Source organism: Pristiophorus japonicus, chromosome 5 (assembly GCF_044704955.1).
Source record: "Pristiophorus japonicus isolate sPriJap1 chromosome 5, sPriJap1.hap1, whole genome shotgun sequence".
NCBI classification, from domain to species: Eukaryota; Metazoa; Chordata; class Chondrichthyes; family Pristiophoridae; genus Pristiophorus; species Pristiophorus japonicus.
This window is the reverse complement of record NC_091981.1, coordinates 146,797,878-146,818,022: the sequence shown is the minus strand read 5'-3', so window position 1 is coordinate 146,818,022 and position 20,145 is coordinate 146,797,878. Positions and strand designations below refer to the sequence as shown.

The 20,145-nt window shown below is 45.1% G+C and overlaps 1 protein-coding gene across 3 annotated transcripts in view; it reads right to left on the bottom strand.

The window, feature by feature from the left end:
• etv1 (ETS variant transcription factor 1) overlaps positions 1-20,145 on the bottom strand; it is a 186,102-nt gene that overhangs the window by 11,724 nt on the left and 154,233 nt on the right. The window lies entirely within an intron of this gene.

Sequence of the window (20,145 nt, the reverse complement as noted above, 5' to 3'; positions counted from 1 at the left end):
CATAACTGGACTGATGCTATCACTCGAGGCAAAGAGGAAAATAACTTGGTTGTCCACATTGTCACACTCAACTCAAAGAACATAAATACAAAAGCAAAATATTGCAGAAACTCGAAATCTGAAATAAAAACAGAAAATGCTGGAAATACTCAGCAGGTCAGGCAGTATCTGTGGTGAGAGAAAGAGAGTTAATGTCTCAGGTCGATGACCTTTCGTCAGAACTTTAAAAAGTTAGAGATATAACAGGTTTTAAGCAAGTGCGGGGAATGGGTGGAGGGGAGGAAAGAACAAAAGGGAAGGTCTGTGATAGGGTGAAAGGCAAAAGAGATTAAAAACTAAAAGGGATGATGGTGCCAGGAAAAAGGTAACAGTAATGCGACAAAGAACAAATGATGGGTCTAGAAGAGGTGTAAATGGGAACAGCAGTATCATCACAGCTGCCATCCATAAAAATGGGGCAGAGGTTATAATCTGAAATTGTTGAGTTCAATGTAGAGTCTGGAAGGCTGTAAGTGCCTAATCGAGTTGTTATGCAAAGGGTCACCCAATCCGCATTTGATCTCCCCAATGTTGAGGAGACCACATCGTGATCCAATTTCCACCCTTCCCTCGCCTTCACATCATCCTTCTCTGACTCTTCCCTTCCTTCCTCGACTTCTCTGTCTCCATTTGTGGGGATAGGCTATAGACCCATATTCATTATAAGCCCACTGACTCCCACAGGAAGGGCCAGGAAACTGAAAACTGCTCATTTCAATTTAGTATACTGTATTCGTTGCTTACAATGCGGTCTCCTCTACATTGAGGAGACCAAACGCAGATTAGCTGACTGCTTTGCGTAACACTTCGTTCAGTCGGCAAGTGTGACCCCGAGCTTCTGGTTGCCAGTCACTTTAATTCACCACATCACTCTCACTCTGACCTCCCTGTCTTCGGTCTCCTACACTGCTCCAATGAAGCGCAACATAAGCTTGAGGAACAGCATCTCACCTTTTGAATAGGCACTTACAGCCTTCTGGTCTCAACATTGAGCTCAATAATTTTAGATCATAACCACTGCCCTATTTTTTCGGATGGCAGTGTTGTGTTCATACTCGATTAGTTTGTTACATTTCACAGGACAGGCATTAGGACCCTGCGGAAGCCATTCACAGTTCCTGTATTCATTCTGGTTCATACCGATTTGGGGACAAATAGAAAGATAGAAAATAGGTGCAGGAGTAGACCATTCGGCCCTTCGAGCCTGCACCACCATTCAATAAGATCATGGCTGAGCATTCACCTCAGTACCCCTTTCCTGCTTTCTCTCCATACCCCTTGATCCCTTTAGCCGTAAGGGCCATATCTAACTCCCTCTTGAATATTCTAATGAACTGATATCAACAACTCTCTGCGGTAGAGAATTCCACAGGTTAACAACTCTCTGAGTGAAGAAGTTTCTCCTCATCTCAGTCCTAAATGGCTTACCCCTTATCCTTAGACTATGTTCTCTGGTTCTGGACTTCCTCAGCATCGGGAACATTCTTCCTGCATCTAACCTGTCCAGTCCAGTCAGAATTTTATGTTTCTATGAGATCCCCTCTCATCCTTCAAAACTCCAGTGAATACAGGCCTAGTCGATCCAGTCTTTCCTCATATGTCAGTCCTGCCATCCCGGGAATCAGTCTGGTGAACCTTCGCTGCACTCCCTCAATAGCAAGAATGTCCTTCCTCAGATTAGGAGACCAAAACTGAACACAATATTCCAGGTGAGGACTCACCAAGGCCCTGTACAACTGCAGTAAGACCTCCCTGTTCCTATACTCAAATCCCCTAGCTATGAAGGCCAACATACCATTTGCCTTCTTCACTGCCTGCTGTACCTGCATGTCAACTTTCAATGACTGATGTACCATGACACCCAGGTCTCATTCCACCTCCCCTTTTCCTAATCTGTTGCCATTCAGATATTATTCTGCCTTTGTGTTTTTGCCACCAAAGTGGGTAACCTCACATTTATCCACATTATACTGCAGCTGCCATGCATTTGCCCACTCACCTAACCCGTCCAAGTCACCCTGCAGCCTCTTAGCGTCCTCCTCACTGCTCACACCGCCACCCAGTTTAGTGTCATCTGCAAACTTGGAGATATTACACTCAATTCCTTCATCTAAATCATTAATGTATATTGTAAATAGCTGGGGTCCCAGCACTGAGCCCTGTGGCACCCCACTAGTCACTGCCTGCCATTCTGAAAAGGAACCGTTTATCCCAACTCTCTGCTTCCTGTCTGCCAACCAGTTCTCTATCCATGTAAGTAGATTACCCCCAGGGCCTTGGTGAGGCCTCACCTGGAATATTTTCAATTTTGTTCTCCTAATCTGAGGAAGGACATTCTTGCTATTGAGGGAGTGCAGCGAAGGTTCACCAGACTGATTCCCGGGATGGCCAGACTGACATATGAGGAGAGACTGGATCAACTGGGCCTTTATACATTGGAGTTTAGAAGGATGAGAGGGGATCTCATAGAAACATACAAGATTCTGATGGGACAGGACAGGTTAGATGCGGGTAGACTGTTCTCAATGTTGGGGAAGTCCAGAACCAGGGGACACAGTCTTAGGATAAGGGGTAGGCCATTTAGGAATGAGATGAGGAGAAACTTCTTCACTCAGAGAGTTGTTAACCTGTGGAATTCCTTGCCGCAGAGCGTTGTTGATGCCAGTTCATTGGATATATTCAAGAGGGAGTTAGATATGGCCCTTACGGCTAAAGGGATCAAGGGGTATGAAGAGAAAGCAGGAAAGGGGTACTGAGGGAATGATCAGCCATGATCTTATTGAATGGTGGTGCAGGCTCGAAGGGCCGAATGGCCGACTCCTGCACCTATTTTCTATGTTTCTATGTAATAACATGTGCTTTAATTTTGCACACCAATCTCTTGTGTGCGACCTTGTTAAAAGCCTTTTGAAAGTCCAAATACATCACATCCACTGGTTCTCCCTTGTCCACTCTAATAGTTACATCCTCAAAAAATTCTTGAAGATTTGTCAAGCATGATTTCCCCTTCATAAATCCATACTGACTTGGACCGATCCAGTCACTGCTTTCCAAATGCGCCGCTATTTCATCTTTAATAATTGATTTCAACATTTTCCCCACTACTGATGTCAGGCTAACCGGTCTATAATTACCCATTTTCTCTCTCCCTCCTTTTTTAAAAAGTGGTGTTACATCAGCTACCCTCCAGTCCATAGGAACTGATCCAGAGTCGATAGACTGTTGGAAAATGATCACCAATGCATCCACTATTTCTAGGGCCACTTCCTTAAGTATTCTGGGATGCAGACGATCAGGCCCCGAGGATTTATTGGCCTTCAATCCCATCAATTTCCCTTACACAATTTCCCACCTAATATGGATTTCCTTCAGTTCCTCCTTCTCACTAGACTCTTGGTCCCCTAGTATTTATGGAAGGTTATTTGTGTCTTTCTTCGTGAAGACAGAACCAAAGTATTTGTTCAATTGGTCTGCCATTTCTTTGTTACCCATTATAAATTCACCTGATTCTAACTGCAAGGAACCTACGTTTGTCTTCACTAATCTTTTTCTCTTCACGTATCTATAGAAGCTTTTGCAGTCAGTTTTTATGTTCCCAGCAAGCTTCCTCTTTTACTCTATTTTTCCCCCCTCCTAATTAAACTCTTTGACCTCCTCTGCTGATATTCTAAATTTCTCCCAGTCCTCAGGTTTGCTGCTTTTTCTGGCCAATTTATATGCCACTTCCTTGGATTTAACACTATCCTTAATTTCCCTTGTTAGCCACGGTTGAGCCACCTTCCCCATTTTATTTTTACTCCAGACAGGGATGTACAATTGTTGAAGTTCATCCATGTGATCTTTAAATGTTTGCCATTGCCTGTCCACCATCAACCCTTTAAGTATCATTCGGCAGTCTATTCTAGCCAATTCACATCTCATACCATCGAAGTTACCTTTCCTTAAGTTCAGGACCCTAGTTTTTGAATTAACTGTATCACTCTCACCTTAATAAAGAATTCTACCATAAAATGGTCACTCTTCCCCAAGGGGCCTCGCACAACAAGATTGCTAATTAGTCCCTTCTCATTACACATCACCCAATCTAGGATGGCCAGCCCTCTAGTTGGTTCCTCGATATATTGGTCTGGAAAACCATCCCGAATACACTCCAGGAAATCCTCCTCCACCGTATTGCTACCAGTTTGGTTAGCCCAATCTATATGTAGATTAAAGCCGCCCATGATAACTGTTGTACCTTTATTGCACGCGTCACTAATTTCTTTGATGCTGTCCCCAACCTCACTACTACTGTTTGGTGGTCTGTACACAACTCCCACTAGCGTTTCTGCCCTTTGGTATTCTGCAACTCCACCCATTAAGATTCCACATCATCCAAGCTAATGTCCTTCCTTTCTATTGGGTTAATTTCCTCTTTAACCAGCAATGCTACCCCACCTCCTTTTCCTTTCTGTCTAATCTTCCTGAATGTTGAATACCCCTGGAAGTTGAGTTCTCAGCCTTGGTCACCCTGGAGCCATGTCTCCATGATGCCAATTCTATTATATTCGTTAATTGCTGCCTACGCAGTTAATTTGTCCACCTTATTACGGATACTCCTCGCATTGAGGCACAGAGCCTTCTGGCTTGTCTTTTTAACAGACTTTGTCCCTTTAGAATTTTGCTGTAACGTGGCCCTTTTTGCTTTTTGTCTTGGGTTTCTCCGCTCTCCACTTTTATTTTTCTTCTTTCTATCTTTTGCTTCTGCCCCCATTCTACTTCCCGCTGTCTCCCTGCATAAGTAACCATCCCCCTGCCATATTAGTTTAACCCCTCCCCAACAGCACTAGCAAACACTCCCCCTAGGACATTGGTTCCTGTCCTGCCCAGGTGTAGACCGTCCGGTTTCTACTGGTCGCAACCTACCCCAGAACCGGCTCCAATGTCCCAGGAATTTGAATCCCTCCCTTCTGCACCACTCCTCAAGCCACGTATTCATCTGAGCTATCCTGAAATTCCTACTTTGACTAGCACGTGGCACTGGTGGCAATCCTGAGATTACTACCTTTGAGGTCCTACTTTTGAATTTAACTCTTAGCTCCCTAAATTCAGCTTGTAGGACCTCATCCGGTTTTTTACCTATATCGTTGGTACCTATATGCACCATGACAACTGGCTGTTCACCCTCCCCCTCCAAAATGTCCTGCAGCCGCTCCGAAACATCCTTGATCCTTGCACCGGAGGCAACATACCATCCTGGAGTCTCGATTGCGGCCGCAGAAACGTCTATCTATTCCCCTTAAAATTGAATCCCCTACCACTATAGCTCTCCCACTCTTCTTCCTGCACTCCATTTTAGGTTGCATAAAAGCACAGTTATGTAAAGTTACATTACTTCTGGCTCAGTTTGGCAGTTATTTACACGTACACAACATCATTTGGCGACGAGGATGACTCAAATTAACCTACCTACCCCCCTACCTTTCCTCTCCACACCCGAGGTCCCTACAATTCCGTGGCCAAGATGGATAAAATATTTTTCTACATACATCACGCCGAGTGGGTTAGACGGCGACAACATTACACCAGCTCGCCACCATGCAATATTTATCCACTGTCTCGGCACTGAAGGCCAACGCATCTTTGGCCAAATCGAAGACAAGGAGTCCTATGACAAAATGATAAGCACCCTAGAGAAGTATTTTGGGCCAAAGAAAAGTATTTTGATGGAGAGATACCAATTCCATTAAAGGGGGCAAGGAAACGGTGAACCAATCAAACAGTATATCATTTCATTAATTTAGCTAGCCGCTACATGTAACTTTGGAGCATTTACAGAGGAAATGATCAGGGATCAAATGATTGAGAAAACAATGATCCCGCATTAGGGAACGCTTGCTAATGGAGGATGATAAATTGACATTAGACAAAGCAACTAATTTGGCCTTCCAATTTGAATCAGTGCCTTTCCAATTCAAAAGCGATCAGGTCCCTGGCTCCCCAGTGCAGCAGACTGCAGCTACAGCCCATGTGCAAGGCGCTCATCCAAAGCAGAAATCACAGCAGAGACCCAGGGCTAGTAATAAGCCACCCACTACGGATCGTGGGCTTAACTTCCACTGCTTTAACTGTGGGGACAAATCACACTCAGCAAAGAGTCCAAAGTGCCATGTACGTGGGAAGAAATGCTCTGGATGTGGTAAAATGAACTATTTTGCTCGCATCTGTTGCTCATCGCAGCATATTCGACATGTGGACAACCCTGATAGTGATGAACCCAGTATGGTTTACACCGTTAGTGACATTTCACACATCGGTTCAGGCAAATTCAAGGACTGTGAGGTAACCATTGATGGCACGCCCATCTGCCTCCTCATTGATCTTGGAGCTAAAGTCTCCATTTGAGCGAGGCTGTGTACAAAATCCACTTCACGCACTGTCAACTGCAGCTTGCAAATTCCACTTTACATGAGTACTTCGACTCCAAAATTGAGGTACTTGAGGTCATATCTGTTCCGATATACTACAAGGTCATAACCTTGGAGAATTTTTCCTTTTATGACGCGAAGGAACGAAGCCTCATGGATGTTGACCTTTAAGACGAGCTTGGGTTCAAAGTTTACGACCCAACCGGCACACTTGTGTACACGGTGGACTTTGACAAGCAATATCCCTCAATTTTCACACGGTTTGGAGTGACAACAAAATTCTGCCATCGTCCCTGCGTTGACCCTTCCGTCAAACCGGTTACGCAGCGACTTTGCCGTCTCCCATTCGTGGTTCGCGGCCAAGTATCCGCAGAATTAACGTGACTCGAATCTCAGGGAATCATTGAGAGCATCGACTCCTCACCCTGAATCTCAAACTTAGTCACTGCTTGCCACAAAAATGGGGAGATCCACCTATGCATCGACCTGAAAGAGGTCAACAAGGCCATCATCCCTGACAAGTACCCTCTTCCTACCATCAACGAACTGTCTTTAGAATTCCACAGCTCAATATTCTTTACAAAATTCGACATGCGCCGCAATTTTCTGCAAATACCCCTCGCGGAGGACAGCAAACCGCTCATGGCATTCACGACGCATGATGGTCTGTATCAGTATCGACGTATGCCCTGCGGACTATCTTCTGCACCAAGTGCATTTCAGAAGATTGTCACTATTATGCTAGCAGGCATAGAGGGAGCCCTCAATCTGCTTGACGATATCATCGTCCATGGACGGACAATGGAAGGACAGAACCAGCGACTTCACACAGTTATGGCTAGACTTGCTACACATAACATTACACTTAATGCCAATAAGTGTACATTCGCTGCGAGAGAAATAAACTTTCTGAGCTACAGAATCACAGCACAAGGTGTCAAGCTTGACAATACTGACGCAATCCAGCGAATGCAGGATGCTTCCAACGTCAAAGAACTTTCATCATTCCTCGGCACTTGCAACTTCTATGTGAAGTTCGTCCTGCACTACGTGCACATTGAATGTATTCAAGTCACGGATAGATAGGTTTTTAACCAATAAGGGAATTAAGGGTTACTGGGAGCGGGCGGGTAAGTGGAGCTGAGTCCACGGCCAGATCAGCCATGATCTTGTTGAATGGCGGAGCAGGCTCGAGGGGCTAGATGGCCTACTCCTGTTCCTAATTCTTATGTTCTTATATGTTCACACATTGCCGAACCACTTCGTAAGTTGCTGCTCAAGGGTGTTCCTTGGGAATGGACAGATTCCCAGGCTCAGGCATTCACCACGCTTAAGGAGAAAATCATATCCCCTCCTATTCTCGTGCATTTTGATCTGAATGCCATTACGTATGTCACCACGGATGCATCAGGCTTCGCCTTAGGTGCTGTGCTCTCGCAATAGATTGATGGCCTGGAATGCCCAGTAGCCTTCGCCTCTCGCACACTCTCGTCTGCAGAACGTAAATACTCTACAGGGGAACACGAAGCACTCACTTGCATCTGTGCATGTGAACACTGGCACATCTATCTCTATGGCAGGAAATTTACCCTCCGTACGGATCACCAAGCACTATCTATGCTACTCGCTACAACTGGATCTGGGCACAGACCACTACGAATCAGCCAATGGTCAGTTCGCCTTCATCAGTATAACTTTGATATACAGTACATCGCTGGCAGTCGCAACCACGTAGCTGACATGCTCAGCCACTCGATATATGTTTTGGACTCTGGTACTGACTTATTCACAGATGACGACACATGGTCACGTTGATCATCACTCAGTCCATCAGAAACCTTGTCTCTTGCGACAAACTCAAAACCGAATCACAGAGTGATACTACGCTCCAATACATGTGCCACTTCCTTCAGACTGAGTGGCCTAAGCAAATTCCACAAGAGCTGAAAATATTCCACAGACTTCGCGATGAATTCTCTGTTTGGAACGATGGCTGCCGAGCTTGTGGTCATAGAGCTGTAATTCCCAAGTCGCTTCAACAGCGCGTTCTCTCAATGGCACACGATGGACACCCTGGCATTGTCCACATCAAGCAGAGCTGTCGCGATTCAGTATGGTTGCCTGGGATTGACACTCGCATCGAGGAGTTCGTTTCACAATGCGAAGCATGCAGTCTGAGCGAAAAGGCCACAAATATCCAACCAGCGTCAATGAAGCCCATTCCATGGCCACAAAGATCATGGTAACACCTTCAGTTGGATACCTTTGGTCCAGTTGAAGCAGCTCCACAGCACCAGCGTTTCCTTGTTGTAGCACATGACCTGCATTCCAAATGGCCAGAAATTGCTGCAACAAGTTCAGTGTCCTCATCAACGATCGTCACTATTCTGCAGCGTATGTTTACGAAGTGGGGCCTCCCAGAGGTCATAATCACTGACGATGGACCTCAGTTTGTGTCCGACCAGTTCACGGACACAAACTTTGTCATGCTAACGAGCATCGCCTTACTGCTCGGTTCAATCCTCAAAGCAACGGAGGGGTTGAGCGTTTTAACTGCATCATCAATGAGGGTTTGAAAGCCAACCACGCAGCTGGCCAAATAGTTGATGAAATGGTTCAAACCATTCTCCGCACATACCGTTCGACAAAGCACTCGCTATCGGGGAAGATACCCGCTGAGCTCATGATTAGGCGCACTCTTTGCTGGCTACTGGACATTCTCAAACCCACAGCCAAACCTAGCGTGAAGATAACCACACTCGCATCCCAGATTTCGGAATGCCAACAGGATGGGATAGGGGAACTGTTCTGTTTCCCAACCGAAAACCTCGATCAAACACCGCAAGCTCCACGCTGGTCTCAGCGTATCAGAACATGACCTGGCTATCTCAAGGACTTTGACTGTACATAGACTGTGGTTTTAAAAAGGGGGGAAATATGTTGTGTTCATACTCTATTTATTTGTTACAGCTCACAGGACGGGCATTAGGACCCTGCGGGAGCTATTCAAAGTTGCTGTATTCATTCTGGTTCATTTGGGGATTCCATTTTGTATTGTATAAATGTGTGATATCTTCACAGAGCACAGCACACACTGCTTCTTAACATGGCAGGCAGCTCTCTCGGAAGTCTCCGGAAATCTGCCTGGTTCTGTTTATTATTAACCCTGCACTTGCAGTACACAATACGTCCACATCCACAGTGTGGAGCTACAAACATTACAAGCTGACAGACATTACACTTCTCCCTCCTTAATGAAGAAGCCATCAAAACAAACATCATACATAACTTTCCTGTTTATAAATAACACAGAATATAAACTTAGTTTTTTCCATATTTACAAACTTAACTTCACCACTTGTTTTCTGTTTCGAAGAGGATTCCTTCGCTCTCGAACAGAACCTTCCAAACATGGTCTCGAATCTAAACTCATTCGAGGCCCATCCTGAGGAACGTTTTCCTCCACGGAATTTCCTTGATTTTCACTTGAACTCACTCTAACTTCAGGCTCTTTGTTTTCCTGACTCGGACTCAAACTTTCATTCTGATTCTCTCCTGGATTTGTTTCCAGTACATTGGATTTAGGATTTGCTACTGGTGTATCAGAACTATCTGATGAGTCAGAAATAATTGAATCATCCCCACCTTCAACTCCTTCCATGTCTGTAGGTAAAATATGATCAATATGAACAAACCTAACCTGTCCATTATCAAACATCTTTACCAAATATGTGCGAGGACCACATATCTTCACCACTCTTCCTGGTAACCACTTTAACCATTTATGGTGATGGTTCTTCACTCTCACCTTCTGGTTTAATTTCACAATTCTCTCTTTTACTCTACCTCTATCCTGAATCTCTTTCTGTCTTAATTGTGTCTCTTCTACGGACTGTGCCAAATTTGGCTTTAACAACGAGAATCTGGTTCAAGGCTGTCGTTTGAGAAACAACTCTGCTGGTGTTCTATCAGTAGTTGTATGAGGAGTATTTCGATATGTAATCAAAAAATTAGCGAATTTGTGATCCAATGACAACTGTCGTTCCTTGGATTAGGATCTAACATTTGTTTTATGAGGGCACGTTTTACAATTTGTACAGTGCGCTCTGCTGCACCATTCAAAGCAGGATGGTATGGTGGAACCTTTGTATGTTTCACACCATTGTTGCTCGTGAATTGTGCAAATTCTTCTGAACGAAATTGTGGTTCATTATCCGAAACAATCTCTTCAGGGAGGTCAAATGAAGAAAATAATTTTCGTAAAATATCCAATGTTTTACTTGTTGTTATTTTTCACATTGGAAACACCTCAACCCACTTCGAATGGCTATCAATCACAATGAACAACTGTTGTCCTTCCACCTCAGCAAAATCAATATGTAGCCTTTGCCACACCCTGGGAGACCATTTCCATGGCTGTAATGGTACTAGTGGTGGTTGCTTGCTTACCGATTGACATGTCTTACACTGACTCACGATGTACTCTATATCTTTATCAAGACCTGGCCACCATAAATAATTGCGTGCAAAACTCTTGGTCAAGTACATTCCCAGGTGCTGGTCATGGAGGTCTCCTAATAATTTGGATCTGAATTTATTTGGTATAACCACTCTTGCATCCCACATGATACAATCTTTATTGACTGATAATTCATTCCTACGAATGAAGAATGGATGTGTATATTTGTCTGTTACCTGGTTTGGCCATCCAGTTGCAATATACTCATACACCTTTGACATCACTGGGTCACGTTTGGTTGCTCTACCAATCTCTTCAGCTGTGACTGGCAGTTCATCAATGAAAAATAAAACCCATCTTCCCTATTGGGTGTAACTTGTGATGGGGAAGGCAATCTAGACATTGCATCAGCATTACTGTGATCAGCTGATCGTCTGTATTCAATATCATATGTATATGCTGACAAAATCAAAGCCCATCTCTGCATTCGGGCTGCAGCTAATGTTGGAACTGGGGACTTTGGATGGAGGATTGCTGTTGGGGGCTTATGGTTCGTAACGATGGTAAACTTACGACCATACAAGTATTTGTGAAACTTCTTGACCCCAAAAATTAATGCCAAAGCTTCCCTTTCAATTTGCGCATAATTACTGTCACTGGCATTGAGAGTGCGTGAAGCAAAAGGAATTAGTCTCTCCTCCCCACTACTTAATACATGAGAGATTACTGCCCCAACTCCATAGGGGGAGGCATCACATGCTAGCTTAATCTCCTTAGATATGTCATAGTGAACTAACATGGTGCTCTCTACCAATTTGCTTTTACACTTCTTGAATGCTGTATCGCATTCTTTTGACCACTTCCAATGGACTTGTTTTTTCAAAATTTCATTCAGTGGATGTAATACTGTAGCCAACTTTGGTAGGAACTTCCCATAATAGTTCAAAAGACCCAAGAATGAACAAAGTTCAGTGATATTACTGGGAGTGGGTGCATTTCTGATTGCATCCAATTTTTCCATGGTTGGATGTAAACCATCTTTGTCTACTCTCCACACTCAGTACTCCATTGAGTTTTTAAATAACTCACACTTACGAGCAGACACTCTAGCCGTTTGAGGACTTCATTCAATATGTTATTATGAATTTGCCTATTTGGTGCTGAAATTACTATGTCATCCAAATAACATACTACCCCTTCAATACCTTGCAAGATCTGGTTCATCACCCCTTGGAATATGGCAGGGGCGGAAGACACTCCAAACGGTAGTCTATTAAACTGATATAGGCCTAGATGAGTATTTATAGTCAAACATGACTTGGACTCCTCATCTAGTTCAAGCTGTAAGTACGCATTCGTAAGATCTAGTGTTGAGAAGATCTGACCACCTGTCAGTGTTGTGAACAAATCTTCTATATTCGGCAATGTATTGGGGACATCACCCTCTAGAACCTGGTTTACGGTTACTTTATAATCACCATATAATCTTACCTTACCATCGGACTTAGGTACAAAAACAATGGGTGTAGCCCAATTACATCGATCTATCTTACAAATAATGTTCTCAGTCTCTAGTCTTTTGAGTTCTTGCTCAACTTTTTCCTTGAGTGCAGATGGTACGGAACTCAGCTTGCAGTAAACTAATCTAGCGTCCTTCTGTACCCTGACACTCGCCTTGAAGCCTTGGATCGGACTGCCCATTTCGCAGAACACCTTCGGATACTGCTTGACAACCTCATCCGTTGATGAAAATCTCGCTTCCACGCAGAAAATCTTACTCCAATCCAGCTTCAGTGAACTCAACCAATTTCTTCCTAGTAAGGCGGGCTTGTCTCCTTTCACTACTATTAGAGGCAAATTCTGAAATTGATCTTTATATTTCACCGGTACAGTGATACGACCTACCACAGGAATTTTCTCTCCCGAGTAGCCTCGCAGCTCTATCTTGGATTTCTTCAGTTGGAAATCACGCAATTTGTCGCGGTACAATGACTCTGGTACTACACTCACGGATGCACCCGTGTCAATTTCCATTGGTATCTTGAATCCCACAACATCTATGTGAATTTTGATGCTTTCCGACGAGTAACTCGAACATCTCCTCGTCCTGTTGTTGTTCTTCAATGCTATGTAGTCTCTTTGGATTTCTACTCATAGCTTTGAACGCTGGACTCAGCTTTAAAAACTGGCTTACCCTTCAGTCGGCATGCCTTCGAAAGATGCCCAGTCTTTCTGCCGAAGAAACACTCTGCCTTCACGTATAGACAATTCTGAGCAATGTGTTGTCCCAGGCACCTATAGCACGACTTCGACGCTCTGTTAGAATTTCCAGTTTCTGAGACTTTCGGCCATGCCCGTCTTTTACTTTGAACCTGCAGGTGATTTACCTCGGTTGACTGACGACCGTAATCATTATTTAACTTTCGGGAATATTGTTCGGCCATGCTCATCGACCTCGCTGTCTGACAAGCAATCTCAAAAGTCAAGTCATCCATCGTCAATAACTTCCTTCTGATCGCATCATTTTTCACCCCACAAACAAAACGATCCCGTAATGCTCGGTTTTGAAAGTTTCCAAAATTATAGTGCATCGCTAGCTTCTTTAATGCAACGATGTAATCACTGCTATCTTCATCAGCCTTTTGATTCCGAATCCTGAAATGATAGCTTTCAGCAATTTCTAACGGTTTGGGGTTATAGTGCTGCTCCAGCTTTGTTAAAATCTCTTTAAGCGTTGTGTCCTTTGGCTCGTCAGGCACAAGCAGATTTACAAGGGTGTCATATAATGCCGGATCCGCCTCCGATAAGAAAATCGCTCTCTTACGTTACAACCCAACCCAGTTCTGCACTGCATTGTCTGGAACTTTGATTATGTTATTTGCAGTGAAATACATTTCTAGCCGATCCACATACGCTTTAAAACATTCCCGGTCATGTCTATATTCCCCCAAATGTCCCAATACACCTGCCAATTTAATCTCTAGCTGTTCACACCGTGTGCTGTATTTTATCTTGGATTTTATAGTTTGTTTCCAAAGACAGAAACTTCCAAAGTCTTTCTGTCAGCTGGCTGAATCGTTCACCAACAAAATTTAAGCTTTAAATCATCCGAAAAATCCCATCTTCCGTCGCCAAATGTGATATCTTCACAGAGCACAGCACACACAGCTTCCTAACATGGCAGACTGCTGTCTTGGAAGTCTCCGGAAATCTGCCTGGTTCTGTTTATTATTCACCCTGCACTTGCAGTACACAATACGTCCACATCCACAGTGTGGAGCTACAAACATTACAAGCTTACAGACATTACAAAATGGAGTTAAGTTACATTAGGAAAAGGAGAGGTGCAACGAGACCTGGGTGTCATGGTACATCAGTCATTGAAGGTACATGCAGGTACAGCAGGCGGTTAAGAAAGCAAATGGCATGTTGGCCTTCATAGCGAGGGGATTTGAGTACAGGGGCAGGGAGGTGTTGCTACAATTGTACAGGGCCTTGGTGAGGCCACATCTGGAGTATTGTGTACAGTTTTGGTCTCCTAACCTGAGGAAGGACATTCTTGCTATTGAGGGAGTGCAGCGAAGGTTCACCAGACTGATTCCCGGGATGGCGGGACTGACCTATCAAGAAAGACTGGATCAACTGGGCTTGTATTCACTGGAGTTCAGAAGAATGAGAGGGGACCTCATAGAAACGTTTAAAATTCTGACGGGGTTAGACAGGTTAGATGCAGGAAGAATGTTCCCAATGTTGGGGAAGTCCAGAACCAGGGGACACAGTCTAAGGATAAGGGGGAAGCCATTTAGGACTGAGATGAGGAGGAATTTCTTCACCCAGAGAGTGGTGAACCTGTGGAATTCTCTACCACAGAAAGTTGTTGAGGCCAATTCACTAAATATATTCAAAAAGGAGTTAGATGAAGTCCTTACTACTAGGGGAATCAAGGGGTATGGTGAGAAAGCAGGAATGGGGTACTGAAGTTGCATGTTCAGCCATGAACTCATTGAATGGCGGTGCAGGCTAGAAGGGCCGAATGGCCTACTCCTGCACCTATTTTCTATGTTTCTATGTTTACTCCTGGCTCAATTTGTCAGTTATTTACGGGTACACAACAAGACCTGTTGATGATTCTGCTATTCCCATTTACACCTCTTATAGACCTATCTTTTGTTCCTTTACTTGTCCCATTACCATCTCCTTTTGCCTTGCACCATCATCCCTTTTGTCTTTTAATCTCTCCTGCTATTCCACCCTATCACAGACCTTCCCTTTTTTCTTTCCTCCCCTCCCCAACCCCTGCCTCTGCATTTGCTTAAAACCTGTTATATCTCTAACTTTTGTCAGTTCTGACAAAAGGTAATCAATCTGCAACGTTGGCCGCAAGTTTACTTACCTCGGCAGGTCCATGGCGGGCGATATCAGTGGCGGGTCCCAGCCCCGCTGCTTGCTCCATCCCGCTGTGTAAAATGACTTTCCATTGATTGGGCCTGTTAAGCCCGCTCAGCGTATTACTCGGCCCAATTTGAGGAAGTGGGTCTGGTGACGTAATTTCCTGACACGTCATCGGCCGGTTTCCTTGTAGGGACCATGGCCACATTTGACTTGACATTGTGCTGTCAGTGTTCTACAGCATTGAAATGCTGCAAACACTGACAAGCACTGCACAAAGGCACAGGGCTGCACCCAGGTTCTCCCATGACTCCCTCCATATGCTTATGGAGGGAGTCCAGAGACCTCCCTAGGAGATCAACACAGCCTGGTTGCACATTGCAGAGGAGGGCAGAAGCAGGAATGTGGTCAGGAAGACCTGGCTTTTGTTTATTATGAAACGTTACTGCAAAGCCACACTTAACCTCATCCTGCTGTGCCACTCATCACATTCCCATCACTCTGCCTTCCCTATCCTACTCCTGCACATCCTTACTCACACTAACTTACTTTGCACCTCCATGCATCTCTCTCTCTCTCTATCTACATTATCACTCCCCATCTCACTAGTCACCCCTCACACTCACCCTCATCCTAATGCAATGATACAAACTAACAACACACAAGGGTAGGCACTTGAGTGTTTTATGTAATGTTCATGTGACGTTTCTGTTAGTGTGGTGTCAAACATTGAAATCTTTATTTTCAACACTTTTCATTCTTGGACAGATTTGTGTGCACCTTTGGAAGCGACATAGTGAGTTGCCGTGTAAGATATAACAGTGCCCCCTGCAATGGTCATGAGTGTGAAAGGAATGGCTTGGGCATTGCAGGGATGCTTTATGGATTTGGTGTGGGGTGATGCCAACCTGGCACATCATTGGGCAGCCAGGGTGTACAGCATCAAGTGAAGCAAATCTGGTCATGGTAAGGCATCCCTGGGCTCTCGGGCAGCAATATGGTCAGATGCCCTGTGTCTTTCGGATGAGAAGTTAAACCGAGGTCCCATGTGCTCTCTCAAGTGGACATAAAAGATTCCACGGTGCTATTTTGAAGAAGAGCAGGGGAGTTATCCCCGATGTCCTGGCCAATATTTATCCCTCAATCAACATCACAAAAACAGATTATCTGGTTATTATCACATTGCTGTTTGTGGGAGCTTGCTGTGCGCAAATTGACTGCCGCATTTCCTACATTACAATAGTGACTACACTCCAAAAGTACCTAATTGGCTGTAAAGCGCTTTAAGGTGGTCGTGAAAGGCGCTATATAAATGCAAGTCTTTCTTCCTTTCTGTCCTATGCAGCATCAGTTAATTGCGGAGAAGTTTGGTGGTGGTGTTAGTGCTGCTGGTGTGACTAGTGCTGCTGGTTTTGGGGATGATCATGGTGGGATTTTGAGGACCAAGTTGAGGGAGTATAATGGGCACTAATGTTGATGGAATAGATGGCAGGTGAAGTAGAGATGACAGAATAATTCTGTCAATGGAGAGAGAGTTCGTCCAATGAGGTGAGAGTGGTTGGAGAGAGGGAAGTTGAAAGCTTGCAGAATGTGTGCTGGAAATGGTGAGAAAAAGCTTCTACCTGAGGAAAGTGACTATTGGTCAGGTGGGAGCTTTGACAGTATATTTGAAGCTGTCAAGTAATCAGCTGGAGCAATGGCCACTGACCTCATACCTCAGCTTGACAGCCGTGGTCTGTGCACAATGGGGACCCCGTGGTTATGAAGTTAAAGGTAGAAGGCAAGTGAAAAAAGGCACCTGGAAACTTGATGCTAATCATTTTAATTCGGTCCCCCGACACTCCTGGTCAGGTCTGCTCAGCGCTGACAGACCCAACATTGGGAAAGGCGTGAGGCGACGGGTTCACAACGGGTTCACTGTCAAAAAAAAAACTTTCCCCCCGACCTGCCACCGATCCCATCTGCTAACCCCCGGAAAATTCTGGCCATTAACTCTGTTCCTATCGCCACAGATGCTGCTGACCTGCTGACTATTTCTCGCATTTGCTCTTTCTATGCCAAACAACATAAACTTCACAGAAACTGTGAAAACCAAAATATAAACTATGGGGGTGAAATTCAGTTACGCAACGTTTGGGGGTGGTAACCGAGGGGAGGGGGCAGAATTGCGGTTACCGGCCATCGCAGGAAGTGGAGCGCAATGTTGCGTGCTCCACTTCCCTTTGGGACAGGTTCTAAGGCGCTACCTGGGTGGGTTCGGCAGCGCTACGCAGCATGTAGCGTGACGCCTTTCAACGCCCCTCTCCTTCCATTAAAGGGGAAAGACACTGCAAACTCTGCAGGTCATTTGCAGGCCTCCACTGGGTCACCGGGGCTCATGGGTGCTGTGGCCACAGCCCGGCGCCGAGATGGAGCACATTGGTGGCCTGGACCGCGAGAAAGATGCGTTCGGTGAGTCGGGAAAAAAACAAAAATGGCGGCGCACGGCGCAGCGCTCCTCCCCTTTAATGTTCACCCCGCGATAGGTCACAAGCCCAATTTGCGACCCGCAAGGCTGGCGCGGGCAATGCCCACAGTGGTGTCACGGGGCTCTAGCTAATTAAGGCCCTACCCTATATCCCTCTGCTTTTCCATCTCCTTCTCCGCCTTTGATCTTCCTTAAAACCCACCTCTTTGATCACGCTTTTGGTCATCCCTCCTACTATCTCCTTCTTTGGCTCAGAGTTTAATTTTCTCTGATTACACCTCTGTGAAGCGCTTTGGGACATTTTTCTACGTTAGAGGTGCTCTATAAATACAAGTTGTTGCATTGTTACCCTGTCTCAGTTCTCATTTTTATGGGGTGAACCAAAGTCTATTTATCTGTTACTCTCTGTCTGCCTCTTTTACTCTTCCCTTTCTCTCTGGTGTTGGGTACTGAGGCCAAATGTAGCACCGACATTGCAACTAACATTTCAAAGGAAAATTGTAAAACAGAAAGATTATTTCAAGTCTGAGCCTCCTGCTATTTGTACAGATGAGTTTTACACATATCTTTCCATGCTGATAATGAGATCTGCATTTCAAAATTTGTATTACACAACTGAATTAATTTTGTATTAAACAACTGTTACTGAATGCAAACTCAGGTTTAACATAAAAGGTAAAAGACATTGTCCATTTCTACCATTTTCGCATTAATTTTTCTTCAAATAATTAATTTTCTCACCCTTTTTATTAGTTTTTCTCCTTCCCGCCTTTACTCACTCCTCTTTCTGTTCTTTAATTTTCATTCTTGCTTTCTCATTCTATTATTTTCTACTTCCATTGGGCCCAAATTTCCCCAGCCGCCTAGAGCGACGTAGTTAGGGGTGGCACACAGACTTTGTGAGCCAAAAAAAGCGGCGAAAATTTGCCTTCCACTTTGGCCGCTCCCTCGTCGTCCAGTTCCAGTGGCGTGGCGCTGCAGAACCTGAGGGGGGGTGGGGGGGCGGAGCTTCGGCCGCGCTTGCTCAGCGCAGCCAGCAGGGGGGCAGGACTTGGGCCCAGCGTCTTGTGGAGTACCGGCAGAGGATGCATGTCCGTTTCAGCGTGCGCGCATGTGCAATGCGCGTTTCAGCATGAGCAGGAAGCTTGGAAATCGGCCAATTAAAGGGAGAGCGTCCTCGGTGCCTCAGCAACATTGGCAATGACCATATATAAAGGTACGGTGTGAATAGTGAATTTTGGGTGGCTGTGGTAGTGGAAAGGCATGCTGGATAGGTGGAAGAAAGGTGAGAACTGTGATTTTTGAACATTACCTAAGTGTAAGTCCAATACACAAATAATGCAAGAGCATGCAACAAGAACAAAGAATTTCCTCCATGAGGAAGTGGAGAAACTAGTCACTGTCATTGAGGAGAAATGGCTGGAGTTGGATATCAGTAAGAGTGGCCCCACAAAAGTTTCACCCAAGGAAATGAGAAGAAGATGGAACCTAGTTGCAGAAGAATACTTCGCAGGGGTGAATACCGCAAGATCTGGAAGCCAGTGCAAAAAGAAATGGCAGGGCATTGGTCAAGTAGTGAGTGTAAGTAATATCTTCATCTTTAAATGGAATTGCAATTGAAAATGTGACCATCTGTATATGTCCCACCCATCAGAAGCATACCATGTGTGAAAAGTTATCTTTTCATCTTTGCAGAAGAAATTGGCCCACAACAAAAGGGAAAGACTTAGAACAGGAGGAGGGCCACCAAATCTGCACCAACTGTCACCCCTGGAACAGAGGGTTGCTGCCTTGCTGAGTCGCACTGACAGAAAAAGAATCAGCTCTGCACAAGCTGGACCCACACGCGAGGGTGAGGGTGAGTCATTAAAATGCATCGTCGCCCTTCAAATCAATCTGCTGACTGGCCTGCTACGCTTCAGACTTCTCATGCCACCTATCCTGCCCCCTCCCGTGCTGCTAACCATTTGACTGTTCTGTTGTATTTTGCAGAAGAAGAAGGCACTCCTCAACATCCTGAAGATCCACCAGAAGATCCAGATGCGTGCGCTCCAGACCAAGGCAGGTGGCGGGAGGAAGGGTCCATGGAAATGTGTTCACGGGAGAATTCAGGTCGCGATATGGATCAGTCCATAGAACAGGGCATCACACTGCCAGAAACCTCCATGAGCATTCCATGGCTTCACACCTTCCGAGGTTGCGGGTCCCAATAGCGGTGGTGAAATGCATGTTGGAACACCCAGTGCCCCACTGTCCTCGCACTGGAGGGGTGACACTAGGCAGACTCACGGCGAGGGGAAGGAGAAGCCGACCAGTCTCTCCTGAGATGCAGCCTTCAGCAGATGTTAATCAGGTTATGTGATTGGGTGAGGAGACCAATGCTC